At 54.2% G+C, this 25,961-nt stretch overlaps 1 protein-coding gene across 1 annotated transcript in view; it reads right to left on the minus strand.

The window, feature by feature from the left end:
* The window catches only part of ADCYAP1R1 (ADCYAP receptor type I), an 84,160-nt gene extending 63,205 nt beyond the window's left edge, over positions 1-20,955 (minus strand). The window contains exons 1-2 of the mRNA XM_087860926.1: positions 20,878-20,955; positions 11,172-11,292 (exon numbers count right to left, since the gene is read on the minus strand). The gene's annotated coding sequence lies outside the window, so the exon portion shown is untranslated. The remainder of the gene's footprint in view (positions 1-11,171; positions 11,293-20,877) is intronic.
* Between the last annotated feature and the right edge of the window lie 5,006 nt (positions 20,956-25,961).

Consider the following 25,961-nt stretch of genomic DNA (forward strand, 5'->3'; position numbering starts at 1 on the left):
CTCAGGCCCTTTCACGGTAATTTCACTTTTGGCAAATTTAAAGTCAACTTATTAAGAACTTTAACAACACCGGCAAAATCTCTTCCCCTTTGCCCCATAACTAGCCTACCAGAAAAGTAACATTCCATTACATCTGCAGGTTCTGCTCACATTCAAGAGAAGGGGCTTGTATGGGCTTGTACACTGGGAGCAGTGATCTTGGGGACCTTACAACTCTGTCTACCACAGTCCCCATCCCCTAGAGCCTGGAGTGTGAGGAATGGGGTTGGGACAAGCCATTGACCAAAGCTCCCTAGGCTTGGAGACTGTGTTGGTCCTGGTCCAGCTCCAGTGCTTGGTATGAAGTCAGAGCTCAGGAAATATTATTTTAGTTCGATAAGCAAGTCACCAGCTCCTAACTCCATTGCACAGGTGTGGAAACCAAGGCCCAGAGAAAATAAAGAACTGTTCCGAGTCATCCAGGGCAACAGATGACAAAGGTGAGCCAATGAGGAGCGCTACCGCTGCTGAGCCTCTCCTATATGCCAGGCTCTGTGTCACTTAATTCATTAGCTCCTTGAATCATCCTAAAGCTGTATGATTAGGGATTATGATTACCCCAGGATTACAAAGAGAACAAGCCTCAGGGAGGCAACGTAACTTGTCCAAAAACGTTATTAACACGATCATAAAGCCAGAACTCAAGCTCACTTGGCTCGATCCCACTGTCTCTGATGCCCCCCCTTTCTATGCTGCCCGGCCTGTGTGTGCAGGCAGGATAGACTGAGAACAGCATCAGGAGGCCAGGTGTGCGGGAACGGTCAAGGGTGCTTGGCCCCCTTGCCCCAGTCCTTGCTTCTCACCACCACTCCTCCTTCCCCCCTTCCTTCTCAGGGGGATTTAGTCCTCATGGTGTCACTTGGTTTCACTCTGGGCCACCCAGGGTCTGACAAGGTGGTGGGGAAGGGTTTCTAATTACTCATAATTAGCCAGGCCAATGAGTCCTGTCATGAGGGGATTGTCTCTTTTAGTTCTTTCTTTTGTGTTCTGAGGACACTTCTCTGGAAAGGAAGAGCCTCATCTGCATGACAGGGAAGAAAGGACACAAGGGAATCTGACCAGGGTGAGCAAAGGGGCCTTTTCTGGCCGCAGAGACAAGCACCCCTCTGAGCCTGCCCCCTCCCACCAGATCCCCACAAGAAATCTTTTTCCAGTCCCAGAGCAGAGAGAACACAGGTCCTCCATATTGCAGAAGAGACCTGGCTTACTCCCCAGACAGGCAGCTGCATCGCCCCCTTGCCTTCTGGTAAGTTTCTGGTCAAATGTCCCCCCCGCCCCCGCCCGCCGCCTTGTGACAGCACCCTCTCTCCATCACCCTCCACCCTCTTACCCTGCATTACAACACAGTGGATAAGCATAGAATTTGGAGCCAGACTGCCGGGTTCAAAACCCAGCTCTGCCACTTGGACAAATTATGTAACCTTCTGTGTCTCGATTCTCTCATCTCTAAAGTGGGACTAACAATAACATCTCTTTTCACAGTATTATAAAATTTAAGTAAGATATGTAAAGCATTAGAACAATGTCTAGCACAGGGTAGGTACAATAAAGTATTAATATTCCCTTGTTTGCTTTATTCCTTATAGCACTTAGTGCTAACTGACATGTTGCATATTATTTATCTATTTGTTCAATATTTGTCTCCCCGAAGAGAGTGAAAGCTGCTCGAGGGTAGGGTCTTCCTTTGCTCCTTGCTCTGTTTCAGCACCTAGAGGGCTTGGACAGTGTCAAATCCAGGAGTGAGTCCCACCCCCCCTCTTCCCAGGCAGCAGTTTCTTTGTTCTCTGTGTTGTTGGAAGTTCCTACTTAAAGAGAATAAAAATGTGGCTCCTGGGCTCTCATCATCTTCTAACCTCTGTCACCCTGGCTCATGAGTCCAGCCTGGAACCGCAGACCCCTCTGTAATACACAAGCCAAGTTCTAGAATATAACTGAATGGTCTGAGACTCATGTCATAAGATTTTGGAATTCTAGAATTCATGGATTCCTAGAATGGACTCCAGGATTTGGAGAATTCCAAAATGGAGCTCTGGAATCTCAGAATATCATCTGAGAATTGCTGATAGGACCTAGGAATCTTGGAAAGGAGGCCCAGAATTTCAGAAGAGACTCGTGGAATCGGGTCATTGGGAGAATCTGGTGAGACCAGCTGGCTCTGCTTCTCTGGCTTCTTCACAGCAATGAAAACACAAGTGGTGCCGGTGCTCAGAGCGGAGGGGCAGGGCCGGGGGCCAGGACGGTGGTGGGAAAGGGCTCCCCTGTGAGGGTTGCTAGGCACTGGCACTAGCTGAGACAATGAGCCTGGCGGGGTAGGTAGAGCAGAGGGCTGCATCCTAATCAGGGTGCAAGGGGAGGATGGGAGGGAGAGGTTTGGGGCGGAGTGCAGGGGGGCGGGCACGGCCAGCCCTAATCCCATTACAACTGGCCATCCAGCTGCCAGGGCTGGCTAGGCACCAGGCCTGGCTGGGCCCTCTCCTCCAATTACAGGCTCAGGCTGCAGAGGGCTTTGGACTCAGAATGTCTCCATCTTATTCTGAAGTCCGTACCCCAGAGCCAGAGTGTGGCTGCATCTTGAGCCCCAGGAGACTGAGAGCTAAAAGGGAGATGGTGGCAAGGGGCCCAGAGGGTGGAGGAATCCCTCAAGGAAACAGATTGACCCAGAATAAAATGGTGGTACTTTGTAAGAAATTTGGGATATAAGACAGAGGTTCAATTAATGGACACCTAATACGACTTCTACCCTGAGAACTGGTTCAGCCCCAGCCAGCACTTTGACCCATCTGGACACTGAACCCTGACCTTGTCTCAAATTAGCCTCTAATCCCAGTCTCAGAGGAAGCCCCTGCCCTGGCCACAGCCTGACTTGTAACCCGTTGCCCTAATCCAAGACCGATCCCTAATCCCAGCTATGGATTCCTCCTTCCTGAGCACACAGATCTCTGAAAATAGGCTTCACCTCAAAGAACCCAGAAGACCAGTAGGATTCTTTAAAACAGTAAAATCGAGCCCCCTGAGATACATTGGCTTTTGGAAACACAACTCCAAAGACCTGAGCTGAACTCCCGCTCGAAGTCCAGAGCAAGCTGACTCACCCTCGCTGTGTGCAAGGGTCTTCCGTCAGGAGGCAGCTCTGCTCCACCCTAGGTTCTCGAGAAAGAGAATCTGGAAGGAGGTCGACGGACCGGGGGTTTAACCTGACCCAGAGGGTGGAGGAGGAGACATGGACCATGGCCAGAGGGTTGGGTGGAGTGACCGAGGAGGTGGTCCTGCTGGTGGTGGAGGTGGAGTGGCTGAGGGGATGCTGACCTTGACGATGGCAATCCAGGCGAATGTCTGTAAGCCCGGCAGTGGCCACCTACCCCTATGGGTCCCCCAGGTTCCCTTCCTTAACTACACTCCCCTACTTTCTGCCATCCCCTGTCTTGGCCTCAGCGTGGCTGGTTTTAGCGTCTTACAAGAGGTCATTGTTTTTTCTTAAAAAGCCTGGCGCTTTCAAGGAAGAACTCTATACCAATTCAAGTAAGGAATACATCTGAGTCTTTGTGTGCTCCTGGCTCTTCTTTCAGCATCTCCAAGGTGGGGGGACAACTGTCTTCTTCCATCCGCTGCACAGAGGAACTGGAGGCTTCCCACTTAAACACTGAACACGTCTGACACACGTACACACCGCTCACTCCCAGGAAAGTCAAGGGAGGCCTGCCTAGAAGAGATGGATGGACCCCCCAACCCCTCAGCTGCAATCATGTGGACAGAGGAAGGAGAGACCGTAGGCCCCATCCGTGAGGCCAGGATGTGAGGGCCTCAGGGAAAGATCCACTCGCCCCTTGACGGCTTTCCTTGTTGGGTGCCTTGCCCAGATCTCCCCACTGGGACTCATTCTGTTTGGGTGATAAGTGGGCATGTGCAGGCAGAGCACTCCTGTCTGCTGGGGAGAGGCCTGCCTGCTGATCTGGGTCCCAGTGCTGCTTCTCACCGACACTTCTGCCACCTACCCCCGCATTCACCTCTCAAGGAGGGCAGTGCTGAGACGTTTTGGTTAGGACACTTCTTCATTGCCACGCTGATCCTTTGCAATGCAAACCCTTTGGCATCCCGAGTCCACTTCTAAATGCTAGTGGCGTTGCCCAGTCATTGTGACATTAGAAACATTCCTATGCAGGGGACGCCTAGGCAGCTCAGTCAGTTAAGCGCCTGCTTTTGGCTCAGGTCTTGATCCTGGGGGCCTGGGATCGAGCCCCACATTGGGCTCCCTGCCCAGTGGGGAGCCTGCTTCTCCCTCTCCCTCTGCCCTCCCTTCCCGCTTGTGCTCTCTCTCTCTCTCAAATAAATAAAATCTTAAAAAAAAAAATTCCTATGCATTTCCAGCTGCCCACTCTCTACCCCTTGAGAACCATTTGGGGAGATTGTCTATGCAGGGCTTGCAAGGGGAACGGCCTCGAAGCTGTCTTGCCGACATCAGCCCACCACCCACCTCCAGGCTTTATGAGAGAAGGCAAGAAGTTTAAATGGAAACCACTGAGGATATATGTGGGGGGTGAACGCATGCTGATAAGAAGCATTATAGTCACCAGAAACCCCTTTGTGGACCTAGCCATCCAACGGAAGGGACAATAGCTATCACCACTATGACAAGGAGATAGTCCCACACCTCTGAGCTTCCTCAAGCAAAAGGGTCTTTCTTCTTTCTGCCACTCAGTCACTGTGGTCTTATTTCTAATCTTTGGTTGCCTCTAATTTTTGGTCTTATTTCTAAAATTTGGTTCCCCGATGTAAAATGTGAAGAATAACGAACGGCACGTTATCATGCCGTTAGGTTGTCACGAAGATTGAGCGTGTTTGAAGAGCTAGTGCCTAGGATGGTGTCTGGTGTGAGTGGGCCCTCTGCAAGCAGTAGTGAGTACTACTTCGACTTCCCTGCCCCTCCCACTGCTGTCATGACTGATCCCCACGGGGCCTGGCATTCCGTAGACGCTCCATCTGTGTTTGCTGAGCTAGACTGCTTGTGGGTGTAGAGGGGTGCGCTGCTGCCAGGCGGGTGGGTGCACATTCCAGCCTTCCCGGGCTCATGGTGCGTGCTACTCAGAAGCTCAGCCTCCCTGCCAGGCTAGAGGGCTCTGAGCAAGCCGTTCCGACAAGGGAACTCGGTAGGGAGTTCTTCTGGTACTTCCCTCCCATTTCTCCCCCTCTAATGTAGAACACATTGCCAGGATGCCCTCCCACCCCTCGCCCCAAACGGCTGCCTTTCTGGTGGGCTTGACTTATGATAACCTTGGGTCAGGTGGAGAATCCCATGTCAACTGACCCAAATAGGACATCTGCCCAGAGTCCGTACTCATATGTCCAACAGCCTACTTGACATCCCAGCCCAGCATTTCCAACACTGAATGCAAGATCCTGCCCCAGTCTGCACCTGCTCCTGGGGCCCTATTTCCACAGAGGGCACCATATCCATCTCCTTGGTGAGCCAAAAACCTGGGAATCACTCTTCATACTTCTACAATCCTCAAGGTCCACCGGGGCAACCACCAGTTAGTAAGGGATGTCCTGTGGGCCGCCTGGCCCCAGGGGTGCAATGGTCCTGCCGTCCTGGAGCCTACAGTCAGATGGGTACACATGACCTAAGCAACGATCACACAAATAGCATAATACAACGTGTGATGCTGAACTGAAAGAATAGGGGGCCAGAAGCCTGGGACCAGGTGGCCTGATCTCATTCAAGGACTCAGGGGAGTTTCCAAGGCAAGTGTCAGTTTATCTTAGGTCTGAGTACAGGGGGGCAGGAGGGGTCAGACGGGGTGCAAAGGGGAGAATACTGCAGCAGCGAAAGCAGTAAGAGCAAAGGCCGTGAATAGAGCTGGAGCTGCCTGAGCTCAACCCACGGGCCTCAGGCCAGTGTGGCTGATGATGGACAGCAAGGGATAGAGGTTTGATGCGAGGCCAGAGGGCAGATCAGATCATGAGGGTCTTGGGGGCTGATCAAGGGCCCATAAAGGCTGTGGGGCTTTATCCTAAGAGCAGTGGGAGGCTGCTGCACCGAAGACCAGGTCTCCTTTGCATTGAAATGAAATCACCCTGGATGCAAAGGAAAGACCAGGCTGGAGGGTGTGGGGAGACCAATGAGGAGGCTGTGGCAGTAGAGGAGGAAGGAGATTATGGTTTGGACTAAGGGAATGGTGGGAGAGGTCGAGAGAAGTGGGGGGACTGGAGACCATCTGAGGAGACGAACTCAGTAGGATGATGTTTCCCCGCTTCTCTTGCAGCTGAGTATGAGCCTGTGAGTAAATTCTGCTCAACGGGACGTGAGCAGAAGGGATGTGAACAACGTCCAGTTTGTGCCCCCATGGGAGAGGCACGACCTCCCCTTCCCCTTTGCCCTTTCCCACTGGCTGGAGCGGGGACACGATGGTCAGAGCGAGAGCACCATGTTGGATGAGAAGAAGGCTGCTTATGAAGGAGAGCACCTGATCGAGGAGGAGCCCAGGCCCCCCGTGGTTATGAAGCTGCCATGCCAGCCCGAGCTGCACACCCAAGCTTTTTTGTGAGAAAGAGCGAAACTTCTATTCTGTCTGGACACCGCTATTTTGGGTCTCTCTGTGGTAGGTACTGAATCAGGAGCGGCAATTAAACACTAAGCACATGGACAAAAGAGGCAGAGCTGTCCTCAAGTCTCCAACTTAGGCTACCAGATGGAGCTGGTCAAGCTCCCCAAGACAGGGAGCCCCGAGGGAAAAGCAGGCTTCACGGTGGAGTGAGATGGGGTGTACAGATGATGAATTCGACTCAGGCAAGCCGAGTGGGAGGCATCCTAAGAGGAGACAAGAAGAGGCAGGTGGGGAGCTTGGAGGACAGGTGGCAGCTGGAAGAACGTGTGACCAGAGGGGGACTTGGTGGTTCCCAACCCTGACTGCACAAGAGGGGGCAACCAATTCTGAGAGCCTGGCCCATCCTCGACATTCTGATTTAGTAGGTCTGGGACAGGGCCGCCATCAGCTTTGGTTAAAAGCTCCCCAAGTGATCCTCGGGTGCAGGGTGGGGTGGAGGAAGCGCTGGCGTGGCCGTAACTGAAACCGCAGGAACGGATGAGATGCCTCAGGAAGAAGAGAATCAACCTGCAGTCCCTTCCCTGCAGTCCCTCCCCTGCAGTCCCTCCCGTGCCTCCTGGGCCAGAGAGGAGAGAGCAAATGACCCAGAGCACCCGCCCAGCTACCCCCATCACAGTCCTTATGTGGAGCATGGAGCGCAGTAAGGAGAGTCACTCAGGAGTGACAGGACTTCAGAGCAAAAAAACTGATTATTTTCCCTCCTTCTCTCCCTCCCCCCTCCCTCCTTCCAGGGTCTCCCTGCCTGTCACTCCTTAGTCACTTAGGAAGCTGTGCTGGCCAGAGCCTGCTCCCAAGGGGCTCCCCCTTCCCTCCTGGGAGGGAGCCCCCTTGCCCAGGACAACTCCAGCCGCTGTCACTGCAGCCAGGTGTCCTCTCTGCAAGTGCTAGGCCAGCCTGCACTGGGAGCGCATGCGCACACACAAGTGAACCCTCGGGACATCAGCCACTTCTTCTCTTTCTAGCCATTTTGTTTCTCTAGGCCTCAAATTGCTCATCTGTAAAACAGGATAGCTATCCTGTACTCAACCCTACCAACGCGCCATGTTTTTTGGTGAGTACCTAAGTGGTCATTAATGAACCTGTAAGAATTTACGAAGTGACTTTTATCTGCCCAATATCTCTTGTTCAGGTCAGGTGCAAGGAAGAGCCAGGAAGGGAGGCAGAGAGAGAAGAGGCCCATAAATCCCTTACAGAAGAACATGCCTGACATAAGTGAAAGCCTAGGAGGAAAAAAGCCCGTAGCATTTGGGTCAGGAGGAGCCCACGGTTTATGAGGGCAGAGGTCAGTGGGAATGGGAGAGTACAGGAAGGCTCTCCAGAGGAGGGCCCGAGACCCAGCATTTCCTCAAGAACAATCATTTTCATCCCTCCACTGCATCTGCACAGCACAGGACCAATGTCTGTTCGGGAAGGTCAAAGTGGAAGGTGGCCGGGGTCAGCCAGATCCGGCCTGAATGTCCACACTGCCACACTCTGATTATGGGACCCTGGGGGAGTTGTGAAGCACTTATCCTTTCTGAGGCTGCGTCTTCATGACTTAGCATAAAACCTAGAACATAGCAGTGGGTAACAGTAAATAATAGCTACATTTGCTGTCAACAGGATTTTACCAAATTCTGTTGAAATACTATGAAAAGTGCCTGACCTGGAGGATGTATTCAGTGCATACTGCTTCCCTTTCTTCCTTCAAGTTTAACCCAGTAAAGCTTCAGTGTGTTGCAAGTGTAGAGGGTGAGAACCGCCAATGCTTGGTAAGGGTGAGGTCTCTGCCCGTGTTATGGGCCGGCGGGGGAAAGGGTTTCGAGAACCAGTACCCATCGTGACCATCTACGAAGTGGGAAGTCAGTTACTCTGCCCGGGGTTACTCGGGCCAGGAGCAGATGCGAAAGGTCGGACACAGGGCCAGGGACTAATATCCACAGCCTGCGGGTAGGGGAGGACCCCAGGGGCAAGAGGTCAGTGGCAGTGGGATGGGGTGGGGTAGGGGGGCAAAGGAAGGCCTACCAGACAATGTTTCTTGGATGGGTGGATAGATAAATGGATGGAATCCCAGAGCACCTGGCTGGGACTAGAAGATATGACAGACTTGGATAATCTGATGCTGAGCCCCTACCCTGAGGCTAATAGATCCTCCCACCCCTATCTGGGGCTCCTGTTGCTGCCCGGGGCCAGGATGGCCCAGTCTGCTGTGTGGAGTTGCTCTTCCAATGCCAGCTATGGGGCCACCACCCAGAGCCCTGAGTTGGAGGGTTTTCCCAGGGCTGGCTGCAACCTCAGCCCACAGTCGCCCACTGGGACATGTTGGCAGGGCCTGAGTACTTGAAGGAGTTCTCCACGTACCCTACCCCAAAGCCCTGCTCTTCCCACTTTCTCCTTGCGTTTCTTCTCTTTCTGATCCATCAAATGATAAAGTAAGGCCCCAAACTGCAGCCATGTCTTCTTGCAGCCTGCCACCTCCCTCCAGGGCACGCCCTGCCTTTCTTCCCCCAGCACCTATAACCTGCCTTCTCAGTGTCCCAGTGGTGCGGAGCCCAGTCACGGTGGTGAAGTGCCCTTGGTGGAATCCTGGGGTTCTCAGAGGAGAAGAAGTCCGCCAGAGTGCAGTATCCCTGAGGCCCTCTCTGGCAAGATGGCTTCCAAAGATCCCGGCCAGTGAGCTTGCTCACGGGGCTGCAGGCTGAGCCTTGTCTCAGTGGTGGCCGAGGGAGGTAAGGGGGCATAGCTGCTCCTTGGTGGATCTGGGGCTCTGGGCACTAGTAGTTGAGGCTTCAGAAAGTTCTGGCACACAGATAGAGCTCTACTAACATTTGTGGTATAAATTATACCCAGAAGGGAGTTTAAACACCATCAATCCAACCCCCCTCATTTTGAGACTGAGCCAGGCAGTCATGGGGAGTAGACCATGGATCCCCCCTGTCCCTGCATTAGTCAGTTCTCTTCCCACATTATGCTCAGGGTCACAAAGCTCAGCTGGTCTTGCCAGCTTCTCCTCTGGCAGGACACGAGCTTCTCAGCTGGCCATCAACGAATCCACTCTAGGTGTTAGCTTCTGACTGTGCCCTGAAGGCTCCCTCCTGCCGAGGACTCCCCAGTGACTGAGTGGCCAGCCTCACAGCCCCGAAGGTATGAACTGTGGTTGGCGGAATCTCAGACAGAGGCCCTCCTTGTTAACATTAGCCCCCTCCGCCGCTGCCCGGCCGGCCCCTGTGAGCGTGAGCAACGCCGCAATATCCCGGCCACTCAGGAGAAGCTAACACAATCGGATTGCAGAAATCCATGAAAAAGAATGGATTTTCTTACTGCGCTCTGAGGCTTTAATTTCCTGTGTTTGCCCCCAAAGGGCTTTTTCATCGACAAAGCACTTGGTTCTGTGGGCAGTGCGGTTGAAGAGAAGCTGCTGATGGAGAAATTAGCGATGGGGGACGTGCCAGGGCTGGTGCGCGGGGACGACAGCTCTGAGGAAGTGGTAGGAGAGCCAAGACCAGGCCTGGGCGAGGGGCAGGAGTACCCCAAATGGCCAAGGGTGAACAGACTGAGAACAGAAGCCAGGTTGAGCTGCAGTCAGGAGCCAGGTGGCAGAGAGCAAGTTGCCAAGCCAGAAACAAGTGCTCTTGAGAACAGATTCCTGGAGACAGAGAGCTTTCTAATCAGCTGAGAGAAACAGTGGGAGTTAGGGAGGGGGGCCAGCTGGAAGCTGCTAGAGCAAGGCAAGACGCAAGAGGCTCAGATCGGAGTTTCTACCTAAAGCTCCCCCTGTGTCCTGAACCCCAAACTGCCCAAGCCCTGAGCTGAATCTGTGGGGTGTTGCAGGGAGGAGAAACTTCTCCTCTAGGCAAAGGAAGAAGGAATAGGCTGGGGAAGATGGGGCTGATGGGTTAGGGGGGAAGGGTGGGAAGCGAGAAGCATTTTTCTATCTTCAGCCATAAGAAGGATGTGTATGAGGGGGTCTGCTCCACTCAGCTACAAAGAACTGTAGGCTCACTTTGAGGCAGTTAGGATTGCAGTCAGACATAGGGAAGAACTTCCTGACTATCAAATGAAATAAGCCACCCACATCCCTGGGCCTTCCTCTCACCTTAGCTGGGGCCTCTGGACACGGTCCTTCCCCCACTTTTTGGAACCAGGGATGCCTAGTTCCAGGGACTCGGCATGAACCTGGGCAGCCTGGAAGGCTCCAGCCCAGACGTCCTTCCTTGGGCCAGTGAGTTCTCCTGGTATCTTGTTCCAACCAGCTGTCTAAAGAGTCTGAAAACTGACCCCACCCTCCTTCCTAAGACATCTTCTCCTGCCTCGTTTTCCTTTTGCACCATTGCACCACCGGCTTCTCTCTCAGCCTCCCATTCAGCTTCCTTCTCCGTGGCTCACCCTCTAAATGTTGGTGTGTTCCAGGGCTCCATCCCGAGCAACCTTCTCTTCAACATCTCTATTATCTCTGGGTGATAAAATCATCCCCATGTCCTTAAATTCGACCTGCTACTAACCCCCAAGTGTCTATCTCCACCCCAAAGGCCCCCCTGCAAACCCTACTACCTTCTTGACGTCTCTAGTTGGATGTCTACAGTCATCTCGAACTTGGCAGGACCAGCACAGGGAACACTTGGCCTTCCTCCTCCGGCTTCCTCATCTCCATAAATGGCATCACCCCCACCTGCTGTTCAAAGCAAAGCCTAGTGAGCATTCTTGATTCCTTCCCTTCCCACTTCCCCGTGCCCACCCACCAGTGAGTCCTGTGGAGCCCATGGGGGTCCTGAATCATCCCACTTCTGTCCAACTCTATCCTTTCCACCACAACGCAACTGTCATCTTCATGGGGCCTGGTTAAGCACCCAGATTCTGGAGCCGGCTCTACCCTTACTCCTTGTGTGGCCTTGGGCAACCTAGTTAACGTCTCTGGGCCACAGCTTCCTCACATTAAAGGGGAGATAACAATATCTCCCTCATGAAGTTGTTGTGGAAATTAAGTCAAGTGACGTGTATAGAAAAAGAGTACTCGGCACCTAGGAAGCATGTGACCAACATTATCACTGAGCCCCGTCCAACAGAAACAAACGTGAGCTACAAATGAAAGCCGTCTGTGTGACTTTAACTTTCCTAGGTTTTAAATTTAATTTTAAAAAAATGAAAAGAAGCAAGTGGAGTTCATTTTAATGGAACATTTTATCTCACCCAACCTATCACAACTTTTAACAATTCTAACACGCAGTCAATATAAAATATGAATGTTTTACATCATTTGTATTATCCCGAGTCTGGAATGCGGTGTGGGGTTTACATTCACAGCGCATCCCGATGGGGACCAGTCACATCTGAATGTTCAGAAACCCCCTGAGGCCAGTGGCCACCGCATTGGCCAGCGCAGGTCCATTCATCCTCTACAGTGGAGTTTCTTAACCTCTGCACCACTGACATTCTGGGCAAGTGCTGGAAACAGAATTTGAACCCAGAGTATATATAGAAAGAGCTAGATGTGAGTACAGTGTGACCCTGGGTTATTCAAAAAGAACAGCAGCCCTGGGGAACACCAACATTTAGACCAGGGTTTCACAACCCCACCCACAACGAACATTTCGGATGCGATAATTCTTCTTTGTGGGGCTGTCCTGTGGACGGTAAGATGTTTAGCCGTGTCCCTGGCCTCACCTCACTGGGTTCCGGTAGCACCCACTTCTACCCCTAGTCAGAATTGTCAAATACGCTGGGATGGGGGGGTCACTCCTGTTGAGATGCACTGTTCTTGAGTGTTCTCTGTTTAGACTCCTCTCCTGGCTTCTCACTGCACTAAGAACAAAGTCCAAACTCCTCACTGTGGTTGGCAGGGTCCGCAGATCTGGCCTCTGTCCGCTAAGTGCTTCTCCTCCTCTCTCCTTGGCGCCCACCACACTCCCGTCTTCCCAGCCTCCTTGCACTTTCTGAACAGGCCAAATTCTGTCTCTCTGTGGGGGCTTGGCCCAGCTGTTCCCTCTACTTGCCATGCTTTTCCCCTTGACCTTCGCTCTGCTGATTCCTTCTCACTCAGGCCTCAGCTTAAGGCTCAGTGGGGCCTTCAGCCTTATCCACCCATCCCCGATCTATTACGGCCCTTCACTCACTATCCCTCTGCAGGATGCAAGCCTCTGCATGCCCCGATTGTTTTTAGGTTACTCATGACTGTCTCTGCCCTGCAAAACATAAGCTCCAGGACCACAGAGACCTTGTCTCTCTTGAGGATCACTGTGCTCCCAACGTCCAGAACAGCACCAGGCAACGAGTAGGTGTTCTCAATTAGTGCTTGTGGAAGGAATCCATCCCCTTTCTGCCCTGGCATCTGGCCCCAGCTCAGAGGCACCAAAGCCTCCCCCACCCTCTGTGCCAGCAATCTCCCTTGATTCCCCGGTGCACTGGTCAGAGTTGCTGCCTCTCTGATTTCTGCCTGGCAGGCCTTGATGGACAGCAAGTCAGGTCAGCCCCGTGCAACGGCCATCTGCGGAGGTGATGAGGGACTGAAATCCACGCGCTGTGGGGCCATGTCTGCCCAGAGAGGGTGTCTTTTTCCAGTTCACACAGAAGGGTCATGGGGGCTGACAGCATCCTTGTCTATGTGGCCACCTGATGCGGCCAGTAGCCCAGTCTCAGCGGAACTCCCCACCATAGCAATGGTCCCTTCTGGTGCCCTAGGCCTGGTGGGCTTCTGGGGGCCCAGCCTGAATGGGGAATGCCTGGATCTTTCCTCCAGACCTGGGAATACCCTGGAGGCGGGACAGCACCCGTTTCTCCAGCACCTCTGAGAGCTCTCCCTGGATCTCAGCTCTTTACATAGAGAAGAAGAAATGCCCAGAATCTATCCTCCCTGCACACGCCGTGGGCCCCCCTCCCAGGGCCAGCTCCAGCTTCCACATCTCTCAGGACAGGGGCGGAATGCACTAAGGGCCTTAGTGCAAGAATGACTACAACTTAAGAAAGAACTGCCCAGCCATCAGAGCCTGCAAATCCTGGGAGCAGCGGAGGGAAAGGCTAACGGAGCCTCAGCTGGGGCATGGAGTGAAGAGGAGAGGGTGGCTTTAGGATCTTGGAGCAAATGATCCTGGAGACTTTGCCTAATAAATGCCCTTGAGAGAAGCACCCTCCCAAAGACTGTTCAGAGCCCGTTCCACAGGCCTCTGACCCTCTGACGTCTTGGCTGGGCCTCTGTCTCAGGCCATTAGAGTTTGGAGGGCTAGAGATCACCTCCCATTCCTTTGATATCTGGAGAAACTGAGGTCTAGAGCAGTGAGATTCCATATGGAGTGTTCTGAAAGCAGGGGTCACTGAGAGGGCAGGACTAAGAGGGTGAGGTGGGGTGGGGGGGAAGCACGGCCAGGGCCTCTGAGCTTCTTTCCCAGGACCCCTGGCTCCCGCGCTCCCTCCTCCCGACCCTACTCAGCTCTTATCTGATTTGCTCCCTGTGACAGCTGGGGAGGCTGGGCCTTGCCCCCGCTCCTGCCATCAGCCATCTCCCTGTGGCACTAAAGATATGCGCAGGAGCCAGGCCTCGGCGGGCGAGCTTGGCAGGCACTCGGCGTTGCCTGGGAGACCACGAAGGAGGAAAGCTGCTCCACATGGCTACCGAGGGCCAGATGGCTAGTGGTCTCAGAGGTGCCTCTCGTGGGGGCCACCGCCTTGTATGCATCTTGCTGGGGTCTTCTAGACACCCACAAGGCAGATTGGGAAAACTGAGGCGCCGAGCGGGGGAGGGCCTGACACACTGAGGGTCAGTGGCAAGGAACAAAGGACGGAGCCGGGGCGCGGGAACTGGAACACACAGCCAGGGGGCATATTGTCTCCATGGCCAGGTCTCCCCCAGGCCCCTCTGGAAAGACCTCAGGTGCTGCAAAGGCCAGTACTACCCCTTGCTCTCTGGAGGAGCTGGAACGTGCAGCCACAGAGTCAGAGGAAAGCTCCCGGCCCTGTTGCCCTGGAAGTGGATAAGCAAACCCTGGGACCAGAGCTGGGCTCCGTGCTGGGCTCTGGCTGGGGAGCCAGAGGAGGGGTGCAGGGGGCAGGGGGTAGTGAAGCCTTGGAGCTGGGGCAGTCCACCCCCTTCCCTCCACACAGGAGGAAATCAAAGTGTGTGCTGGGTGGTGAAAGAGTGCGAGTCATCCAGAAAGGCTTTCCAGGAGGGGAAGGAGAACCTGGAAGGGGGGGGACCTTGAAGCTGGGTGAAACAGGTCTGGGGCCTTCCTCAGACCTCCAGAGACCCATGGGGTGGGGGACCCACCATCCTCAAGGTGGATGTGGCTGTTTTACCCATTCCTCAACCCTGCTGTGTCCTGCTCCCAAGCCTTCTAGCCAAGTGCTTAGAGATGCTGAGCTGGACAAGGCCCTGGGTGCTGACCCAAGGCCTGCCCACAGAGACCCCAAGGTGGGTGGGTACCCCCCCAGCCCCCAGTTCATGAGTGGGTGAAGCGCGCATGCCTGGCTCCGAGTCTGAGGCTGGGCCTGTCAAGGCTGTGGGATGGGGAAGCCATGGCCGCCTTCCCAGGGAAGGGGAGGGAGCTCTCAGCACAGATCCTGACTGGTCTCCTCTTCTGGAGCAAGGGGATGACTGGATGCTTTTCAGCACTGACATCAGGCATGAATGAAGTGGGGAGACAGCCAGGTGGGCTCTTGGGGTTCCCATAACTGAGCTCCATTGCCCCACAGCCCTCTCCTCCATGGCACAAATGGAAATCCCCACTTGCTCGGGGTTGTCGCCCAGGCAGCCAGGCAACCAGGCAGCGTCTGCTCCCCGAGAGCTGCCTGCAGCCCCAGGCCTCCCACCCCCAGCCCCCCTCCTGCTGCCTGAGCTGTCAGCCTGACTACCAAACAGGCTGATTATCCCCATCTGGGGAAAACAAAACATGTCAGCAGTCGTGCCTGAGAAGAGGCCTGTCTTATTAGTGAGAAGTAATCTGAGGAAAACTCCCCGCTCAGATCTGCAGTAGAAAGTGAGTGCACGTAGCTTCCTTCCCCTGCCTTTCTCCTGACACCGCAGCAGCCTTCCGCCAACATCACCTCCTCAGAGAGGCCTTCCAGGCCCAGGCTGACCCTGCCCAGGCTCCCTTCAGGCTTCACTGGACCCTCCCTGGGCCAGCAGTGATTTTTCAGTCAATATTCTCCTATATAGTCCTCGAGCTTTGGTCAATATTGCAAAAGTGGGCCATTGGTTGTACTGTTTTTTGTTATGTAGGAATTTTGGAAATAGTTCTGGGTGTAGGACTTGCTGACATCTCCAGGGCGGATTCTGCTCCCACCCGAATGGGGTGACCTGGGTGGGAGGTAGGGATGAGCTGGGGTTTCAGATCAGCTTGCCTGTGATTTCCTGCCGCGGCACTCGCCTAGGCGCCTACGCGTGCCCTCCACCTGGGACACTCTCCAACCTCACTGGCAAACCTGAATTTCTTCAACGTAGCTGTCCTTCAAGCCCCAGCCAAAGAAAACCAGAGCCAACCCTACCCCTCCCTCGCTTAAAAGGCCCTCAGCCCGCAGGCCAGCCTTTGTACTTCTGCCTGGCGTAGACTGAAGGCACATCTTCACCCCACTCCCTGCACACAGGGAGCTCCTGTGAGCAGGGCTTATGTCAGCCGCGTCTGTCTGCCCAGGACCCAGCCCAGGGGCCAGACACAGTGAACATCTGGGAAATATGCTAAGTGAATGAAAACGCACATTTCCTCTGTCCCAACCTGGCCTCTCTGCCCGCTTCTACCTATGTTAGCGGCCGGCTGCTGCTCCCACCTTCTTCCCAAATTCAAGGAGGATCCTCATGTGATGCGTTACCCAGGGTCCTCCTGCTATCCTCTTGTTGGCGGGGGTGGGGGCGGGGGCAGGGAACTGACCTTACTGAATGCCTCCAACAAGCCAGGTCACGTGATAGCAATTGCACACTTCCATCTGATCTAACTCTCAGCACCATGGCGTGTTCGGTGTAATGTTCCTCACTTTACAGATGCAAAAACAGAGGCTCAGAGAAGACACAGACCTGCCCTTGTCCTTGGCAGCAGAGCAAGGATCTGAGTTCCAAGCCTCGTGCTCCAGGGCCAGGGGCTGTGTCCTCTGCAACCGTCTGCTCCATTCAAGCAGGGTTCCAACAACCAAGACTCAGGCAAGAGGCACTGGCCCGTGGGAGAGCTCCTATCCCAGCTCCCCCCACCCCCAGGGTAGAAGCACCCCTGGAGCCCATTTCAACCCAGTCATGTATCATCATTATCACTGGCTAACTGCTCCGGGGCGTTTACCCTGTGCCAGGGGCAGCGCTAAGTGTTTCACAAATGGATACATGTCGAATTTCACAATGACTCTTTGAGGTTTGTAATTTATAATCTCTACATTGCAGATGAGGAAACTGAGGCACAGACAGGTCAGCAAAGTTGCCTATGGTCACAGCTACTAAGTGATAGAGTGCATGTTCTTAACTGCCTTCAGGCCGGAGCCATAGGAAATACGGACCACGTGCCTCTGCCCCGCAGCTAGCCAGGAAGATGCCCTGGGGGAATGTACCAGGCTGCGTACCCCCCCTCCACCATGTGGCACACGACGGGGTGCCAGCTCTCATCCCCAGCCTGCCTGCAGCTCCTGACAATGGGCCAGAGTCCTCTCTCCCCCTTCCCCACCCTGACCGTGAGCTCCTCAAGGGCAGGGGCCAGACTGACCCTTTTTCTTTTCTTTCTTCTTTTTCTTTCTTCCCATGGGAAAGCAGAGAGCAGAGTTGAACAAAAGGAAGCATAATGATTTTACATATGCATTTACGACTCTTACTCTGCCCACTTCCAAAACAGATGTAAGGTGACTTTGAGTATTGAGATGCACAATTATTCTTTAAAACAGAGCTGTTGGAATCCAATCAGTCTGAGAAGATGGAGTTCTATCAGGCAGCTGGGAGACCCCAGGCTGAGATGCAGGAATCTGGATTCCTGTCCCTCCCCCCAGCTCTGCCACAAACCACCTTATATAAGTCGCTCCTCCTTCTGAAGCCTCAGTGTACCCATCTGTAAAACAGGTAGGCCGAGTAAATCATACAGAGAGTGAAGTTGGTCGGCAGTTTCTCAAATTGTGCTACCCGGAGCGACTAGGGGTTAATCAAGGACACTCCAGTGGCTGCTGGGGGTGGGCTTCAAGGATAGGAGTCAATAGGTGGGCCCCAGCCCACCACCCCCACTGCAATCAGAGGGACTACCATCATGTATTTTAGTCGTTGAGCTTCTGCTAAAAATGTTTGAAACCCCACGCCAGACGAGACATTCTCTGAAAGTCCTTCCACATTTAAAGTCCTCTCCCTCCCCCCATGTTGCGGGTGCACCCACCCAAACCAAGCTTCTGTTCTGGGCCTAGCTGGGCATTCCTGATCTCAAGGGACATTGGAGAGCAGGGGGTGAGAGACAGGTGCCCGTCGTCAGGGGGCTACAGTGTAGGGGCTCACACCTGGCAGGGGTTGTTTAAAAACAGAAGCTAGGGTTCCTTATCTCTCTAGACAGGAGCTTATCTGGTGCCTCTAAGACCGAAGACACGTGTGTTGGTGCAGGGGCCATGGACTTCAGGACCCTTCTTGACCCGTCTTCAGCCCAGCTCTGCAGGACCTCCACGCTGCAGGCAAGTGCCGAGGACACTGTCTCCTCACAGAGATCACATCAGACGGGCAGGCGGGTGGCCCAGATAAGCTCCTGTCCACCAGCAGGGACTGGATGTTCTAGCCACAGCAGCTTCGGGAATGACTCAGCCACCGCTAGACCGGCCGGTGCCCCCTGTGTGGACCTCAGAGCCCTCACTATCAGCTCCCCGACATCCAGGCGCTGACGGCCTCCCTCTGTCATGGGCATGGCCGTGGGCGCTGATCTTTGATCACTGCAGCAGGGGTGGGTGGCAGACAGCCATTCACACTCCCTGCAGTGTCCCGATGGCCAACTTACTGGTATACTTTTTCACCTCAAAGTCTGGTCCTAGCCTGAGCCTCCCCCAGCGTCTAACCCCCAAGCCCCGCCGTGGGTTATTCATATAATAGGTCTGAACAACAACATATAATTCAGGTTCCACCCGCATGCACTCCTGCACCCCTGGAAAGGGAGTCCTGGGCCCTGGGAGCAGGGTGCAGGAATTGGTAACACCCTCAGGCCTGTAATGGTCTAGGCCTCTGGCTCCAATGTGGGAGGAAGACAGGAAAGAGGGTAGGAAGGCCAAGAAGACAGATGGTCAAGACATAGGACAAATGGGCTGGGAAAGGGTAGAGATGCCAGATGGTCAGCTCCTCCACCCCATAAGCACAAGATGGGGGGCCTCCCTGGGGTGTTGGAGGCCCAGAGTAGTACACCCCCACATTGCTTCCAAGACAACTTGCAGACCCCAGCCTACCCAATGGGTACCAGCAACAGCAGACCTGACTTGACTTCTGGGCTCTCAGCTCTTCCATCAGTTGACCCCATGAGGGGTCTCCATAAGCTGTGACTCCAGAGGCCCCATGACCTCCTGCTAGCCTCTTGCCTTGCCACATTCCCTTCTGTGACTCCAGACTCCTGTGGCCATGCCCCTCGGCTTCCTTGACTCCACCCATTGCCATTCCTCCTCTGCCTCCCCTTAAGTAATGGTGGTCCCCAGGCTTGGGTTCTGACCCTCTTCTCACTCTTAGTAGAAACTCTCAGGCAACACTTAGAATGGGGTCATAGCACAGTGTCTGTGGGAAGGGGTCGAGATGTTCCCCACGGGCTCTGCTATTCATAGCCACCCAATTGAGCACCCCCTATCTATCTGCCATCCCCCATTTGGGCCCCCATTCCTCATTTGTGCTCTGCCCCTATCTATCCAGCCATCCACAGTGTGGACTGTGTCCACACTGATGCCTCACAGAGGCTTGGTAGTCAGACAGTCCAAAGTCAAGCTCATCATTGTGTTCCCAGTCTTTGCAAATGGCCCCCCATCCCTCTAACTGCCCAAACCAGAAACCTAGGTAGAAATTAGCCTTTTCTGCATAGATGAATCCCATCCCCATCTAATCCACCCCAGTCTATCTCACATCTATATCACAACGGTATTAGTCCCTCCTTTCTAACGACAAGGAATTTCCCAAACCAGGGCACCACTGCCTTTTACCAGTTACAACATTCTCCCAACTGGTCACCAAGCTTCTACTCTCACCCACTCTCCAGCCCCAGGAAGAGTGAGTTTTGCCACCTACTAATCTGACCAAGCCATTCCCTTGCTCTAGAATCCTCAATGGCTCCCTATTTCCCACTGCACCGTGTCTAATAACCCCAGTCCAACTCTCTCCACAACTGGCTTCCAAATCTGTATTTTCTCTTTCCTGACTTACTGGCCACTTCACCCTTCCCTGATCCAACTAGGTGGAGTTTTCCTTCACCTCCCCCATCTTGTCATCTTTCATTGCTAACTCTGTCCCAGCTAGGGCAAAACAATACCGCCACCTGAGGGCTCTTCTTCCTTAATCCCCATGTACAAATCCGGAAGAACCAGCTCTATCCACCCTGTTATAGGAACCTCCCCAACCTCCTCGACCCCCTTTTCTGAACTTCCCTGCCCCAGTCGGCTGAGCCCTACCCTCTAGCCAGGGCTCTCACCTCAACCTGGGCTCTTCTCTGGCTGACCTGGACTGAGTTTGGTCCCCCCACCAGCCAGGGGCTTCCTGAGGGCAGGAGCCAGGTCTTCTATCCCAGTCTTTCCCGTAGGCCAAGCAAATGAAGACCCAGATGCAGGGGAGGGAGTGCAAAGCAGGGCCTCCTTCAGTATCTGGAGGGACCACTCATGCCGTCCACTCTTAACTCTCGGAGAAAAACCTTGGGGCCCAGTGGTCCTGGGTGAGTTTTGTACCCTGTCTTTTTGTGGCGGAGGGGTTTAGGAGTCTCCATCTTGCAGCAGGGAGGCCAGGGTCTAAGGACCCTGACGCCTGACATTTACCCCTGCCCAGGCCTCCACCGGGCCTGGGGTGGCTGCTTCCTCAGGTCCTGACAGTGAGAACACCCTCAGATGCAGAAGCCGCCCTCTTCCTCCCTGCCCATTGTGCACCTCACTGCCCTCCCTTCTCCTGAACTGTAGGCTGAAAGCTCGAGGCCATTTTAGTCCAATTTTCTCCTCAAATAGACAGGTGATTGAAGCGTTAAGATTTGGTGTCTGCTGTTCAGAATCCGCAGTACGTAGGACAAATAATGACAGGGATGAAGCAGGAGAACTTCCTCCTCTTGTCCCCACCCCTCAACACCCCTAACCCCATCCCCAGAGCCCAAATCAGGAGAAGCCCTACCTGGCACAGGGGCTCCCAGCTTCCCCAGCTGGCCATGGGACCCTGGGCAAAACACTGATCCTCCTCCCGCTTCCGTCCCTTCACAATGGGGATTAACATCTTCTTCCAAGGATTAGACAGAAATTAGAAATGTTGTTTAAAGCCAAGGCAGAGGCCAGTCATTGTAAACTGTTGCTGTTCTTGTCTAATATCTGCTTGGATTCTCTCTCCATCCTTGGCAGGTTGTCCGAGCCAGGATCACTCTCCCCCTCTCAGTGGGAAAAAACACAGGTTTGCAGAAGTTCAATGTTGGCCCATTGCCGCATCCATTCACAGAACCCCAAGTGATAATAACCACATGTTTCTGGAGACCGTGTAATGTCCCAGGCTCAGGCCTCTACTTGGATTATCTCATTCAAAGCTCATAACGCCTCCATGAAATGGTCTGATTATTATCCCTGGTTTATAGATGGGCAAACTGAGGCAGCCAGCATTTAAGCAACTGGCCCACAGAGACATGCAGTGAGCAGAGGGCACAGTGGCATTCTCCTTCACTACCAAGTCCCCTGACTCTAACGACTGATGGAGAGAGCCTGGTGGCTTCTGGTCAGCCATGCCCTGAGTGTTGGATGGTAACCCCCTGGGAGCTCCACCCATTTTCAGGGGAGATGGACCAGAGTCAGGAACCAGGACACAAACAGGTGGATTCTCCTTTGTCAGGCCAAGAACTCTCTCAGATTCTCCATCCCTGATGGTGTCCTTTGGTCTCTTTCCTTCTGCATGTCTCCACCCCCACCTTTTCCCCTCTTGTCCTCTTCCATCGGCTTCTGCCTCTGGCTCTCTCCAAATCTCTGTGCCTACCCGCCCCTGCCATCCCCAAAGCAGCTCCGGGGCCCAGACAAGAGCAGGATGGGAGGAGTGTGGGGCTAAGCTGCTCCCTGACTGCCCTGGCTGCAGTGGCACGCCACCTCCCACCCCACGAGAAAGCGGGAGGAAGGTCATTATCTTAAGTCCCCTCCACAGCGCCCCCACATTTCCTGCTAAGAGGCAAAAATGAACCCAACAGGCCAGAACGAGCATCCACACCCAGACTTTCCTCCGATACTCCCACACCTTCTCTCTCTCCTCCCCTCTTCCCATCCCCCCTTCTTCCTGGATGCATTCAGTCATTCACTCAGCAAACACTGGTCAGATGCCTCCTCTGTGCCAGGTATGAGGTGCAGGGCAAAGGTCCAGAGGTGAACAGGATACACAGCCCAAGCCCTGGGCCTCAAAGAAGGGGTGGGCATGGTGACCATTTCCCCACAGTATGTGAAGGATGTAGCAGGAGGATTAGCAGGGAGGTCTGTGCGAGCCTAGGCAATGGGGCTCTTTTCTGGGAGTTTGGACAAAGATGTTAGGGGCCAATTCCTAGACATTTCTTGGTTAACCTGATCTGCCCCATCTCATCTGAAAATCAGAGTGACTTCCCAACAGGAAAGACGTAGGTGCCAAGGCCTGAAGGAGGGGCAGGGAGTCCTGGTAATGAGCCTATCCCCTTAAACAGTCTCAGCCCTCCCCCACAGCCCTCTCCCCCGGCCAGCCAGAGGTCAGGGGTCTGCCTCCCCAGAGCTTTGATTAGGGAGGAAAGGAAACACAGGGTCCCCAGAACTTGAGCTCCTTCCCAGGTGGGAGGTCTGCACCCACTCCCCTTCTCTTATAACAAATTCTCCCTCTACCCAAGACCAGCAGCACGCTCGAGCTGGGCTCCCACCCCCTCCCCTGCACCCCATAGCCAAGCACTGACTTGGCCCTCTGGGGTCCTCACCTTCCTCCATGGCCAGCTCCCCATCAGCAGGGCCTGTGCCGGGTGAGAGTGGGGTCAGGAGATGGAGGACAAGTAGGATGAGAAAGTCCGGGGACCCACCAGGTATCAAATCCTCCCTGTTCGTCATATCCCCCAGTCTGTCCCCACCCTCACATAGTGCTGGGGAAGAAGGAGGATTGTAAGGGCAGGAGGGGGATATTCTGACCTCTCTTCCAGGACACAGAGGGGCAGGGCACACTTCAGAGACTGGAGGGCATCCCTGGCAGGCGGCAGCAGCCCTAAAGTCTCTGGTGGGGTCATGAACTCAGACTCCTCGAGCAGCTGGGGAGTGGCTTTGCTCTTCTTCTTGGGGCCCAGATAGGAGCCAGGCAAAAAGACGGCCCGCCTGCTTTGGCAGGAAGATGGCTTTATGCAAAAGTATGTAACCTCTTTAATCTACAGAGGAGGACAACTAAGACCAGGACAGTCTTGAACAAAGTCTTTAACAAGGTCACACAGCAGGCAAGTGACCAGGGTAAGACATCTGACACAGACCCAGCTCCTTGGGATGGTCCAGCTGATGAGAGGCCCCTGTGGCTAGGCGGTGGGCTGTGGGGTGGGCATCGCTACCCAGGATGAGTGCCAGTTCCTTCCCTGATTACCAGAATAAAGATTGCCCCCCCCCCCAGGTATTGCAGAGGAAGAACCAGCTTTACACCTGTCAGGCTCAGAAGCCAGCTCATGATGGTGTCAGCTCTCCCTTCCGACCTCCCTCCTTCTGCCCCTCCCACACCCAGGAGGGGTCAGAAACTGGCTAGCAAGCTGGACACGGACTAGAGGAAGGAAGAAGCACAAGGAAGCCCTCCATGTGCCCCCTTCCCCACAGCAGACCCAAGCCAGGAGAGGGGGAAAGGGCCGTTAAGTCAATCACAGTTATAATTAACATCTTCTCTGTAGCCTAAGAGTGAGCAGAAAAGACAAGTTCTCATCTCATAAAGCAGGAGACAAGTTCCCCAATAATGCATTCTTCAAGGGGCTCTGGGATACAAAAATTAAATTGTGTTTTCAACAGACCCAAGCTCTGCCTGTTGAACACATCGTATAAAGCACCAAGTCTGGTGCCTGTCCCGATAAACCTTAGCTAAGATGATCACCCTTCCCAGGTCCTCTCAGTCCCATCTGCCCTGGCTGGGGCAAGGTGCTCACCATGGGGCTTGGCAGCACACGCAGTCTTGGGTTGTCCTTCTGTTTATCCGCCCTGGGTACCTCCAGCTGCAGCCCTGCCACAGACCCATGCACATACGTGCTTACCACCTCCATCTGTCCCTCCATCTGTCCCTGCAGCCCTGCCACAGACCCTCCAGCTGCAGCCCTGCCACAGACCCATGCAGTGCCCTTGGCCAGACAGGTGCCAGCCTTCTCTGGGTCCCATGGTCCCTAACTGGCCCAGGATGAGGCACATGAGATCATTTCTAAAGGCTTGGTCTATTTTAACTGTTTAGGTGATTGTAGGGGTCCCCGCTTGATCTTGAGAAGTCCTGCATCTAGGTGGGCACAGGACTGCAGTGAGGAGAAAGGTAAAATTCAGGACATTTCCCAGAATCAGGTGTCCTGGCTTCCCCTGAGCAACTGAGCCAGCGTGTCCACATGGCGACAGTCAACTGGAGTGAGTAGGCACAGTGCCCGTCATGCAGGAAAAAAGCTCTCCATTTGGCCCCAGTCCCTACCACTCCCCATCGCCCCCATGCCTAATGCCAGCTGCCGTTTAGCACCGGCCATGTGCTGTTGTTTTAGTAGAAAACTATTTCTCTGTCACTGTCAAAGTGGAAAATGGAACTGGAGGGATGTGTGTTGTAAGAAACGAGTAGCAAAGGGAGACCGTTGCCTTGGAAAAGTGTTCAACCATCAGAGGCCTGTCCCTGTCCCGAGGCTTAGAGCGGTTGCATTTGTGTCTCAGGCCACCCAAAGGACTCCCTGGCCCTGCGTCACCCCCTGCCCGCTGCCCCGATAGGACCAAGGATCAACACAAGTGCCCCCAGCCACCGGACGTTTCTCTGGGGGGCTCTGCCTCACGTTTCTTCACCCACGCTAAGACATCGTGTTCTAGACCCAGAACTTCACATGGCAGCAGGGGGAGGCCCATGTCTCCCTCCGTAGGAAAAAGGCTTGCATGGTGCCGAATCCAGCTTGGAGCCGGGTCAGACAGGGAGATGGGGAGGTGGGGGGAGGGGCTCACAGGGCCTTCTTGGGCCAGGGCCTCTCTCTGGACCCTCAGTCTTTGTCCTCTGCACATCCCTACAGAACCCGCTGACAGTGGGATAAATTCACCCCACTCAAACCCTCTCCCTGCTTCCCTCTGCTGGAGTTGCCATGACAACCAGAGTTCACCCTTTATGCCAAAAACACCACAAAAACAACAACAAAAGCTCCACCCTCTTCTAGAAGGAAAGGAGGTAATGGCCAGGCATCAGCGAAATGGGAAAGAAGGCGCGTGGTTCAATGCCCCACTCTACTCCCGCAGCCCCCCCGAAACAAGTGCATAGGTGGGAATTGGGGAACCTATAGTGGCCAGAGGCAGAGTTGGGGGGGCGGTTAATGGTCTGAAGGGATGTTTCACCTTCCTTCATCTTGCACATACGCGCTTACCACCTCCATCTGTCCCTGCAGCTTCTCCACAGTACCCATGTGGTCTGCCTCCATTCTGGGGCAGAGGGGGCAGTGAGGGTGTCCAAAGGACCAGCTGTAGCTCTAGGATGTACATTCCGAATGAGGTCGGGCTCCCTATCTCTGCCTGGCCCACGCTGTGTGACTTCAGACAAAGGCATTTTCCTCTCTGGTGCCCTGAATCCGTCCTTAACTCCCATTATTAAAAGCCAACTTAGGAAGGAGTCAGGATCTCATTCATCCTGAGGTATACACGACCGATATGGCTGTAAGCCCAGGCTGGGCAGCATCTTCTAGCAGCCACGTTAACCCAGCAGCATTCTCCCACAGCACATGGGGCCATGGGAATAGTCACCACTGGAGCTTAAGGACATCTTGCCCTAGGGGCCATCCCTTTAAGAGGGACCAGGCTAGGAAGCAGTGGTTGGCCACAGAAGGGGCCCTGAAGATCTGCGGAGGGAGGAAGGGCAGGGAACGACGGGGAATGGGAGGGCAGAGGCCAGCCTACAGACTTGGTATTTGTACATATGAGCACAAGAGACGCACAGTCTGGAAGGGGCCCTACTCCCAGCTCACAGCGTGCCCTTTAGCAAACTCTTCCCCTCCCTGGGCCTTGGCATCCAGGTTCCGAAGGGCTTGGAGGGGAATGCCGTGG

This window comes from Ursus americanus, chromosome 3, assembly GCF_024610735.1.
Source record: "Ursus americanus isolate L20-20 chromosome 3, mUrsAme1.1.p, whole genome shotgun sequence".
Taxonomy (NCBI): Eukaryota; Metazoa; Chordata; class Mammalia; order Carnivora; family Ursidae; genus Ursus; species Ursus americanus.